At 37.3% G+C, this 13,042-nt stretch overlaps 1 long non-coding RNA gene across 2 annotated transcripts; it reads right to left on the bottom strand.

Moving 5' to 3' along the window:
• Positions 1-1,033: 1,033 nt before the first annotated feature.
• On the bottom strand, positions 1,034-11,817 carry LOC149065778 (uncharacterized). Of its 2 annotated transcripts, none has more exons than XR_016195630.1 (3): positions 11,646-11,817; positions 7,645-7,720; positions 1,034-1,502 (listed from the first exon to the last, which is right to left on the bottom strand). It is a non-coding gene; the product is annotated as an uncharacterized LOC149065778 (long non-coding RNA). The 2 variants fall into 2 exon arrangements; XR_016195631.1 differs by having other exon boundaries at positions 1,086-1,523; positions 11,646-11,760.
• Between the last annotated feature and the right edge of the window lie 1,225 nt (positions 11,818-13,042).

Here is a 13,042-nt window from a genome sequence, read left to right as displayed (position 1 = left end):
GTGTATCATGTTTCCTCTGCACAGTTTATGTTTACCAATACTGCATGCAGCCTCATGGTTAAAATTCCACTTGTTTCCTTTAAAACATCTTTTTCAAATCATATATTTAAGGTTCAGGAAATAAATAATTTCACAAAAAAAGCCAACGAAAATTCAAACACGCTATAAAATTATGAAATCTAATGCATTTCGCCACACTATGGGCGTCATCTTCAGAGGATAAATATGGATATATGCCCTGGGCGGCACAGTAACATTTTTTCTTGTAGTTGTACCCCTGTGCATGAATTTTTTTTTTCAACCACAGTAGGCCTTTATATTTTGGTTTGTGACGAAAAAGACTTAAATTAAAATTCGCACTCTTCTCTTCCACATCCATAGCGCCAACATGCCATGTTCCTAAATGAAACAGTGCCTGCGGCAAATAGGGCATGTGACCAGGACCCGCAAATTTTCAGAACCCACAAAATTTATTATCTTTTATATTTCAGTATTTTTACCTCTTTTTTGTCGAATATTGCCACTTTCCCCGTATTTATGAAAATGCAAAGGCCAGCTCATACTTCAGAATTTATTTTGATAGTCGGCCGATAGTAATTATACATTATTTTTACTCAATGCTATGTAACTATGCTTCAAAGGATTTTATAGAAAAATTGTGGCAGGGCCCGTTCATGAAAGTTTGCACCTTGGGCAAAAATTAATTTTTAGGGCCTCTGCATAGGCTTATATATAATTCTTTTAGGATCAGTTACAGTAGGCCCTATTATCAAGTGGTAATTACGTAACATTATCAAAAATAAATACTGAAATGGGGGGGGGGGAATAGTTAGGCTAAACAGGAATATATATATAAATGATTGAGTCAACATTATTCTGATACATGAAAATAAAATAACACAAATCTTTGTCATACAGCTTCAATGGATAGCCAATTCAACTACCTGAATACAAGCGATTTTTGGTTAAAAATGCTTAATTATGATTTTACCCCACCCGTAGGGTGTCCATTGAAATGCATGAAAAAAATGTAGGCCTATTTATCAAGAAGTTTATTTTAAAAAATGAAAAATTTACATTAGTCTTTAAAGTTATATACACCTCACTTAAAAACATAAGATCTCCTTTTATGACTATTCAACTTCCAATTACTAAAAAATTCAAGTAGTTATTTTTCTCATGTTAATTGCAAAAACCACAATAAAAGTCATTTTCCTCTGCATTCGAGCGTAGCCTACTTCACGAGCCCAGTCTCTACAAATGTGGCTCCGGATTCATTCTTTTGATTTGAACAGTATATAATGTTCATTGCAAAATATACAAGTTTCACAATTACCCTCTTCTCACGACCACCTTATTGAAATAGCTCTTTTCTTTTTTCTATTGACTTTATCCACTTTCTTCTTCTTGGTGCTGCTTTCATATGAGGCTTTTTGAATAGACATCATAACCACCATCAGCATAACTTTGAGAGAAAGGCACTGGATGATCCCCACAGAAATCTGTCAAAATTGCAGATTTTACTGTAGAAATGAAGAAATTTAGTGGAATCTACCGCCGCATCAATAATTTTAAAAATTGAATTGAATTCTCGATTTTCGGAATATTGAGTTTGCTTAGACATACGAAACCCAGAAAATTAAATACAAAATAGCAGGACCTATTTTTGAGTTGTATATATATATATATTCTCATGCAATATAATACCGATTTCACCTTTATACTTATATCCTCTCAAGCACGAAAATGAAAAATTAATGTTCCCACATCGTCTATTAGTATCTAACTGCATCCATCCATATAGTTTAGGATGTTTTAAAATTAATTATGGACCCATAAAGTAGATTAAAGAAATTCCGCAGCTTTAAATTAACCACTTTACTCAAGGACGTAATATTGCGTCCAAACGCCCCAGTTTAATAAATTCACAAACAAGTTTTCTGTTGTCTTTTCTCTCTCCTCATCACCGCGAAGCTTTAATGCAACCCCCATAATTTTTTTCCCCTCTTGGTTTCTTGTATAGGCCTACCCTGACCTTTTCAACGAATGAGTTTTTTTTCTTTTTCTCTTTTCCTTTTCTAACGGGCAGTTAGGACAAGGTTAGCACATTTATCGCCGATTGGTCAAACTGAGCATCCGTATTTCTTGCCAATCGCTTGTAAGCGAAGGGGTTAAGCATTTTTATAAAAAAAAAATCAGATCAATAACTTGCACTTCAAAAAAAAAAGAAAAATCGAAATATAAAAGAAAACGATTCATTTCTATGTTTTTTTAATCTAGATTTGTTTCTATCATGAGATGCACAGGAAGTTGTCATATTGGTTACCTTGGATACGGTTTGTATGACCTTCAAAGAAAAAGGTAGATATCACGTGATCCAGAAAGCCTCATTTCTATTGGTGGATGTTGAAAATAGTGAATCCCGCTTATAACGTTTTCAAAAAGCGTCATAAAAACGATGTAGGCGGAAGAACACTTTAAACGGGAAATATTGAGAATTACTTAAGAATTGGGACCACGAAAATAAGGCGTAGGCCTACTAAGCGCGAAAACTTACCAAATAGGAACGTTATTAGCAGGATTGACTGTATTTATCAGGGCTCTCTTTTCCAGTACAAGCTCATTAGGGGCCATTCAAGTATTACGTCAGCATCGGAGGTTTCGGATTTGATTACGGGGGGGGGGGGGGGGAAGGAGGGTTTGAAGGTTGCTTACGTCATCAACCACTCTTTTTTGAAAACATGAAATATTTTAAGCTGCTGACGAAATTTTGCTGACGGGGGTAAAAAAAACGGCTAAAAATCTGCTGACGTAATACTTGAATGGCCCTTAGGGAGAAGCAAGCAAGCATCATCTACGTACGTCTTCCCGTGTGAAACAAACTTAAAATTATGTGGACTTGGCGATATCTTTGTTTAGTGACTACAGCTAAGTGCTAACCATTCCATTTCTGGCAATACTTCAAAAAGAGAGAAAAAGGGCAAAAAAAAGACAATTTTAGGCCCCTCATTTGCACATGCACAGCTGTCTTAAAGCATGGGTTCACCGGGCACGGTCCGGGGCCTCACAAAAGCGAGATATAGTTGCAATTTTCGAGGAGTATGCATGTACATTTGCCTAGTAGACCTTAGAAAAATCACTTGGCCCGGGGGCAAATGTTGCATTTAAGACGGCCCTGGACACAAGCACTGGAAAGGGAGCCATGCATTCCTGTTTACCTAAGACCCGAAACTGAGTAGCAGGCCCTGAAATGAATATCTATTCGAAAAAAGACAAAGATTTTGATTAAATACAATAAAAATGAGCTGAGTGTTTTAAATATTTGATTTAACGAATTAAAAGGAAATTGGCGAGAAAATCATGTCTTTGGCGACGAAAAGAAAACAACCAAAGATAACCATTTTTTTCTGTAGCTCCACCTACATACAAAAAAATCGTAACACCTTGCGTATCACCAGGGTCGCAGAAACGTTTTTATTGATGTCTTTAATTTTTTAATTTGATAGAAATAATTGATCTACAAATCGAACACTAGCAACGGAAAGAATTAAAAAACGAATAGCACAATCGATAATCATTATCGTGGAGGAGGAGCTTGAGAGCAACGACGTACACTGTTGGTTGCGAGGGACCCAGGGGGCAGATTCACAACCGGGTAACGATGTCATTCTACATCCAATAAGCTTATAGGGCCCTCCCCCCCGAAACTCGAGGCCCCCTGAGGCATTACCTTGATTTTTCCCTGTGTAAGTAATTACGGCGTGTTGCTGTCAGAGAAAATATCGTAGAATATCGTTTCAACCAAGGGGAATAATTAATATTAAACTAAGGGAAAAAATAGTCGTTGTTTAAACGTGTTATTTAATTCCATCCCTTATCTTTTAAAACGTATAATATGTGAAAAAAGGGCAATGAAAAAGAAATTTCGTCAAAGTCTGTCATAAATGTATAAGAATATGAAAAAAAATTGCAAAAAAACTGCCGTTTTTATCGTAAACGTGGATAGCAACAATAGGACAACGTTACGACAAAATCGTAAAAAAAAGCCCTGTTTGTCCTACACATATTTACGAAGTTTTACGTAGTGAAATATGAATACCATGTAATTTACCACTATTCCTGGCTATTTAAAAATATTTTTTTGGCATCAAAAAATCTCACATCAAATATCCTCGCATACGGTTGGAGGTATATCTAGCTCACGTGTTGCTAAATTCTTATTAAATCCTCATTCAAGTAATTTTTTTGAGGTAATTATGATTTTTTAATGTGTTTAGGGGAGATATTTTCCGCTGTAAACTACCCAGCCTTCCCCCCCCCCCCATTTAAATAACGAGGTAAAAAAAAAATTGAAATTTTAAGACACTCAGACAAAATGGTGGGGTGCTTTGAATACTATATTTAATTTTTAAAAAAACGCCCTAAAAACCTAATTGCAGCGAAAATTAAAACAATGAAAGTGAGGTTCCCAACCTGTTTGAATCGCGAAACAATTTCTATGGCAGGGCCCTCAGGCTTACAGGTTCTTGGTGTTTAAGGCCTAGTGTGATATGGGGGGGGGGGGAGTGGATAGACAGTAAGGGAATGTGAACATGGGTTGGAAGCCACTGCCTTAGATTTACATAAAATTTTAACTTAGTTTAACTTAATTTTTTTTTTTTTTTTTATGCATGGGCGGAGATACAGGAGGGCATTGCCCCCCCCCCCCAAGGACAAAGCAGGAGTCAACTGATCTAATGTATATGTGTATATATGAATTGACACCGTGTCTCCTCCAGACTTTGAAGTCTTATCTCCACGTATTGTTTGTATGTGTGAATCTTTTTAAAAATAATTTAATTATTTACATTAAAAATTACAGGACGTTTAATATGCATGGGCAGAGATGCATATAATATGCATGGCCAACGTCACGACAGCCGGCTGATTCTAATGTTTTTGCATATAGCCTATTATATACATTTTTTTAAATGAAATGACATCATTGACTGATTCCCCTGCCTTTCAGGTCTATCTCTCTGCTGTTATGATTTGGAATGATTTTCTATAAGAAGAAACTTTGAAAATTCACAAAAAAGTTAATTTTGAGATCTTCTACAGAAATTTTACTCTATTCTTTTAATAGTAGTTTTGTATCTTTATGTGTATTTTACATGATTTTCCTAAATCCAATGTTTAATCATAGCAATGCGCATAAAGCGGTTAGAAATATTGGAGGGCTTAAAATTATTGAGAGGGGGGGGGGGGTGAGTACCTGAAACAAAATACTTCTGTAGATGTTGTGCAAATGGTGGCAGAGAAGATTCACAACATTAATTTTCTCAATGCCAATCAGCAATAATTTGATATTATTAGCAGATCTACTCGAAATTAAAAAAAGTTGTTTTTTGAATTTATAAGAGTTTGAAAATTTGCTGCATCTAAGTTTGTTGATGCACGTAAGCCTACCGAAAACAGCATAATTAGTTATAGAGAAGCTAAAAAAACAAAGTAGCCAGATGAATTTCCTTTCTCTGTAAAACTATGCTCCGATATATTTAAGCATGTATTATATTCATAAGAATGAAGAGGCTCATTATTAAGATTATGGACGAAAGATTGGTAACCAAGCGGAGATGAGGTTGTGAATTTTCTTTCTGAATGTCTCTGTGGGGAATCGAACCACCAACCTCTCACTTTAATAAGGAAGGAAAATGTCAGTACTCTGTAGCTTAATAATAGAGCACTCGCCCAGAAAGTATTCCCCATAGAGACATTGTGAAATTTGTTTCCGAACTTCATCTCCGATTGGTAACCAGTTTTCAGTACTTTGTATAACAGTGGAGAATGACATTGTTTCTCTTTAGTCTAAGGATATGTTTAAAACTTGTAGACATTAGCAATGACTTTAAAAGTTTTAGGCTGGATTATTTATCGAGTAAAATTCAGGCTAACTGGTGTCTAAATATTACTCGCTGTATATTCTTTACAGCAGTCTGGAATTCATTAGTTGATTGAACAATTATTCATATATTAAATTCTGAAATGATACACTGGTGAAATAAATTGAGAGAATTTGCATATTTTATCGAATTTCATGAAAATAACTGAACTGAATGTAAAACCACTGCTTCTAGACAAAAATGCAAATCTTGTACGTCAAATACGTAAGCGTACACGTGTGTGTAGGCGGAGCCAGTAGGGAAACAGGCTGTATAAGCACTCGTAAGTTAAGACGCATTTCGTTCGCTAGCACACCTCTGCGAATTTCTTGGTGTTATTTTGCAGCAATCGGTTAATTTCAAATTGTAACAGTAAAAATGAGTAACGACCAATGTTTACATGATGGAATGCCACAGGAACCCGTGTATCAAGGGTGACTGTTTCCAAAAGACTTCATGAGAGAGGGTTGTTTGCAAGAAGACCTGCTGTTTATGTCCCGCTCACTTCTACGGACAGGAGAATCCGTTCATCATGGTGCAGGGAGCATAGAGATTGGAGTATGGATCAATGGGTAACTGTTCTCTTCACTGATGAGTCCCAGTTCAGCCTAAGCACAGATTCTCGCCTTACGTTCATATGGAGAGAACCAGGGACCCGCTACCTACCCTCCAATGTCCGCGAAATCAACCATTATGGCGGAGGAGGTTTAATGGTCTGGGCAGGCATCATGTTGGATGGCCGCACACCTCTCCATGTCTTTGAAAGAGGCACTGTGACTGGTGTGAGGTATAGGGATGAGGTCTTGGAGCCCTATGTTCGCCTTTTCAGGGGTGCAGTTGGCCCCCGAGTTCATTTTAATGGACGATAACGTGAGGCCACATAGCCACTCTTCTGTTCAACGATTTTCTAGAGAGTGAGGATATTCGCCGGATGGATTGGCCAGCCAGATCTCCAGACCTTGACCATATAGAGCACGTCTGGGACGCTCTGGGGAGGGCAATTGCAACTCGCAACCCCTTCCGGGAACCATCCAGGGAATGAAAACAGCGTTGCTGAACGAGTGGGACCAATTACCACAGGAAATGATAAATTGCCTTATTTCAAGTATGAAATCACGCTGCGAGACCTTTTGTATATCTGTAAGAGGGGACCATACCCCCTATTAACCAATTTTTTTGTTTATTCTGCAACTGCTGTTTCATACCTTCCGACTCCAATGAGTGTTACGCACGATCATGCGTGTGTATTACAATTATTGAATAGTTATTTGTTTTGTATTATATCAATGTATGTACGTATCAAATTTCATTAAAATCAGTACAGTAGTTCTAGAGATAATCGACCAAGTCTGCAAATTCTCTTAATTTCTTACACCAGTGTACATTCACAGGTTACAATAGTTGCATAACTTAGAAAAATTTAACATTCATCAAGTTAAAAATAATGTTCTTCATTATCGTGCGGTACTGGCATGATTTACTGTAACTCCATTATTTGGACCACATCTATGCTAATGACATATTTTAGCAATCAATTCAAATTAAAACTTTGATTTTTTTCAGAAAGTAACTCTTTTGAGCTTGTGCCACTATTGCAGTCCTTGAAAAAAATATATATTGAAGTCTTTTTTTTTCAAGCATTTTCTAGATAATTGAGTATTAATAGTGAAGAGTGTTATATGCCTATTATCGGCCAATGCGGTGAAAAATAATTAGTACTCACTTGGAATGTTGCCATAGATTCACAGACCGAGATTCTGCACTTTCATTCATCCATTGTGGCTTTGAAGCAAAAATCACTGAAGTATAGATTAAAAAAAATTATTGAATTTACATTGTTGTGGGATTAGATTTTGTGTATTTTCGCTTATTTAAGTTTCTCTATTATAAATAGTCAGAAATTGCTTCAAACAGCTCGTTTTAGTAGGTGAAGCATATTAAATATCCTAACCATGTTACAAGGCAGACTGGATACTTGAATGTTATATGACCTATGTGCCACAATAAAAAAATTACTGTATGACGACTCGTTAGACAATAATATATTTTTGTCTAACAGTGTTTCCCGGAAGAAGGGACAATATCACCATGTGAAGCACAAGCGGATAGTACAGGTTTGTCAAATGGGAAAAGAGAAATCACCAAAGGTATGTATGCGAATGGGGGGGGGACAAACCTACCTTCTGCCCTCCCGCTGATGCCATGATTCACAAAGATTTTTTCCTTGCCATATTGGAATGGGAAACTACTTTTAAAGACAGAAAATTCGCTGAATTTACCATGACCCAAATCCTGCAACACGCATACCAACAAGTATGTTACTCCTCAGTGAAAAAAAATATCTTTGAAATCACTTTCCCGAAGTGGACGATTTCCACTTCTGGGGTAACCAATTATAAGTAATATAATTTTCTGAATTAACACAATACAAATTATCTAGAGAATTTTTCTTTTATGGAAAAAAGGAGGAAGTATTCCTGCTTCTTCTTAGGTGAATGATATGAAGAGAGACTTCGAACTCTCTTCAACAAAATCTAGATACAGTAAGCCTACTACCTACAGTGGATCCCACTTGTAACGTTTTTCCGAAACCTGTCATAAAAAAAAATGTTTTTAGCAGGGAAATGTTTTAAACGGAAAATCTTGATGGGTATTCAAATGTGAGAGAGTATAATAGAATATAAGTGTGTAAAGTAAAGGTCTGAACACACATCCGCGAGTGTGCCGAATGTAGGCACCACTCAGTAAACGAATTGCATTATACCAAGCAATGCAGCCAGTCTCACATGCAGGGCTGTCTTAAGAGTTTCATGGGCCTTCAGGCAAAATGGTTTTTCCGAGGCCGTTCGGGCAAATTCTCGAAAATTTCAACCTGTTCTCACTTTTGTGAGAACCGAGTGGGCCAAAGAATTAAGACAGCACTGCACACATTTCCGCATCATGGCTGAGCCCCATTAACACAACGAGTTTAAGCCATCAGCGAATATTTTTGTTTATTTTTGATGGTGCCACACTGTCGTGCCAAATAGCTTTTTCTTTAAATAAAAGCTCATTTATTTTATTTCGCTTCTCAATTTTTATGAATTCTGGTAATTATTACTTTCATTAATTGTGAATTTTCAATAAATTTTTCAATTATTATTATAGTTTATTAAGAAAGAAAAAAACACAATATATATGAATACAGTATTCTCTACTCTAGAGAATTTTTTGTAAATTCTGAATTGCCAACAATTCCAGAATTACTTCTTATATTTCTGTACCAATGGAAATACTGCTTGAATTTTTTTTTTCAATTATTTTTAATCATTCAATTCTAAATTTTTCATGTTTCAGAAATGTTTCTCACATTAGTTTAAAATTCATTTCACCTGCCCTGACTGTACGAGTGACAGAAAGTGGCCAACAGAGCCGGATATTAAATCCTGCGAACTATGAAGGTGCAGAAGATACCAACTTAAAGGGGAGCGATTTTTTATCATCAAAATATTATTCGCTGGAAAAATGTCCAAAACCAGTCCTGGTGACCAAGTGATTGGGTGAGTGACTATGAGAGACCAAGTGAATGCATGATTGACCGTATGAATGATTGAGTGAGTGAATGACCAAGTGAGTGACTGTATAAGTTACCAAGTGTGTGACTGTATTAGTGATTAAGTGAGTGTGAGTGACTGAATGGGTAAGCAAATGACCACACGAGACCAGATGAATGTGTGAGTGACCGCATCAGTATCCAAAGTGATCTTATATTATTTTTGTTATTTTTTATTTAATTATTTTATTTCATTTTTTTTTTCTTCTCTCTTGTGTAAACAGAGAAGATAGCCTTTCAAGCTTCCTAGAAGGACAATTGTCTCTTGGAGACACATAGATGCCATTTGTGTGAGTGCACTCAATTTCATGTGTGTATTTGTGTTTTGTCTCATTATGTATTCTATTTGTGTATTGTCTCATTGTGTATTCTATTTGTGTATTGTCTCATTGTGTATTCTATTTGTGTATTGTCTCATTGTGTATTCTATTTGTTTATACTTTGTATGTGTCTGCAATATAAAAAAAGATAATAGGACAGTGACCATATCAGTAATTGTGAGTGACTATGGTAAAATGAATGATCAAGTGACCATTTTTGTGATAAAGTTAGTGATTGTATGAGTGACCACATTCACTTGGTCTTTCATATGTTCACATACTGTCACCCATCCAGAGGCGGATTTAACGGAGGGCGGGCGCCCGGGGCCCCAACTTGGAAAGGGCCCCAAAAAAACCAAACTTCACACTTTTTTCTAATTTAAGGGACCCAATATTTTCTTTTGTGCCTGGGGCCTCATCCGACTTTAATCCGCCACTGCATCCATTCACTGACTTGCTCCCTGATATGATCATTCACCCCTTCACTTGATGGCACACGGGGCTTAGGCTATGAAAAAAAGCCTTGATTTTTTAAAATATGTTAACATTAGAAGAATGCAGGAGTCCGAGGGAGAATATGATTGGAGTGTTTAAAATTTTAGATTTGGAGTGAGTTATTAATACACTGTTGATCAACTGCTTTGACAAGTGGACACAAATATCGATTGATATGGGATGATTCCAGGTTGTGGTGTGTGTTGCAGGAAATTTTTCTCTAATAAGGTAATAAATAAATGGAATAGCTTACCCCTGGGGTCATGATTTTTAACTTAATAAAGAAAGTTCAGAAAGAAATGTGATAAACACATTGGGGTAAATCAAGAAGCTATCCATACTTAGAATAAGACAACCATAATTTTTTTTCTATGGGCAGTATGTCGTATCATAATTATTGGTTTTTGTTGCTCTTATAGGGTTACTGTATTTTTGATAGAGTTTAGATATATTTGACACCTATATTTTTTATGGGCATGTTTTTCAGCCACCTCATCGGGCTCGTTGCCTGTTGTGGCCTTTGTATTTGCATTATCAACAGTTGGGATCACGAAAATGAGTCTTACTAAGTGGGAAAATATTCCAAGTGCGAACGTTGTAAGTGGGATCCACTGTAAATGCATTTTTAATGACAACTATTACCAGGGGTGGCTCTAAGGCTGCACCACTATAGGAGGGGCACCAAATAAGTGGTAAGGGGAAAAAATTTAGAAAAAATGCTTTGTCTGTGAAATTCAAACTATGCATGTATTACAGGGGTTCTTGACCTTCAGTGCTGCATGGAAATCACCCCCCCCCCCCGCCAATAGATTGAATACCATTGATCCATTGCAAAATTATAGCAATGTAAAAAAACCAATTGTTTTCTCAATTCAGACCTCTGAAATCTCTCCAAGAACCCTTTAAATTTTTTTTGGTTAAGAAGCCTTCAAAGCCTTGATGCATGAGATGGAGCAATTGGCAGATAAAACCACAATTTTTAATGCATTTCATCTACCTGGGGAGCACAGCAGCGAGTTTTCGGGGTCGGTGGGGGCGTTGAAACAATATTTCACCCAAAGTGAGAACTCCAACCACCCCGGTTCAGAAATTTTGTCTCAGTGAAACAGATTCCCAGCGACCCGGGAAATCAAAGAAATGAAAAATGGTCAGGGAAAATATAATGTGGCGAAAGTCAGGTAAATATGCAAATCTTTGATAAAAAAACGTCTGGGGAAAAAATTCGGTGAAGGGAGAAAACCCGAAAAACATTTGTGAATTGTTTTGTACAAGCAAAATCGTTATATATTATGAATTTAGATGTCAAAAATGACTTACCTTCACCGTCATTTAATATGCCGTTTCCTTGTAAAATGGAAAAATAAATTCCACCCATTTTTCACCTGAAATAAACAAAAACACCCGTTAGTTTCGGTGCAAACAAACGTCGCCACGAAATTGTCTGTTGAACTGAGAGCACGTGCAACCACGTTCTATGGGAGGAATGTACAAGTTCAAGGTCGTCGACGCTGGCGCCACCAGACGAATTTTTCTCCCCTTCTTCCTCAGAACTTCCACGGAAAAAAACGTAGATGCAGTCAACCCCCCCCCCCCCGAAGGTTTTTAACAACTGGGCTGATGCGCGAAGATATATTTAGGAAAGAGCGAAAATTCAACCGCCTTGCGGGGAATCGAACCCACGTTCTGTCACTGTGAGATGAGAGGATGTGACATTATCCTCGGATCTGACATCATCTGGTGGCAGTGTCGGCAATTGTGAGCTTTTGCCTGAATTAGGTCCGACCGTCCATGTACGGTCCCATTCAGTGCACACGAGCATCGAGATATTCTCGCATTTGTAGTCTAGTGCTCTCACTCGGAAAGTGAGAGGACGTGGGTTCGATTCCCCGCTAGGCAGTTGAATTTTTTCTCTTTCCTAAATACATCTTTGCATCAGCCAGCTGTTAAAAACCTTCGTATGGATAGCGGAGAGTGGCATCATCCTCGAATACAGTCAACCCTCTTGCCGCCCTTCCCACATTCTTGTCTAATTTTCTTGACTACTCTTTACTTGAATTCGCCACTCCGTGCAATTACCCGCTTGGCCTTCCTCCCCTTCTGCAAGTATACCTGCTTTTCTAAGTCACTCTTTTGGTCGCTCCCATGCTCACACACTCTTTAAGTCACTCATTTAGTCATTCACATGCTTACACACGCTCTAGGTCACTCTTTTGATCATTTACACGTTTACACATGCTCTAGGTCACTCTTTTGATTATTCATATACTTGCACATGCTTGGTCACTCACTGTCCTGGTATCCTGGTCCCTCGCTGTGTAGGTCATTATTTTGGTCATTCACACGCTTTCACAAACTCGGTCACTATTTTGGTCGTTCACAAGTTTGCACATGCTCTAGATCACTCTTTTGGTCATTGACATGCTTCCACACTTTCTAGATCACTCTTTTGGTCATTGACATGCTTCCACACTTTCTAGATCACTCTTTTGGCCATTCACGTACTTGCACGCGCTCTAGGTAACTCCTTTTGCTCACTCATGTGCTTGCACGCACTCTAGGCAGTGGCGTAGCTAGGAATAGAAAGCTAGCAATCGAAATTTTGCATACATTGGCGCCTATTTTTCTAAATGACTTTTGATCTTTAAAAAAACTTGAAAGATATTGACTTTTTCATTTTCTACCTTCTTTGACTTAAATGATGAGAATGCTAAGAA

This window comes from Pholcus phalangioides, unplaced genomic scaffold (genome assembly GCF_987345545.1).
Source record: "Pholcus phalangioides strain wild (caught in Gottingen) unplaced genomic scaffold, Ppha-v1.0 ptg000039l_1, whole genome shotgun sequence".
In the NCBI taxonomy this organism is placed as follows: Eukaryota; Metazoa; Arthropoda; class Arachnida; order Araneae; family Pholcidae; genus Pholcus; species Pholcus phalangioides.
This window is presented reverse-complemented; position numbering and strand designations above follow the sequence as displayed.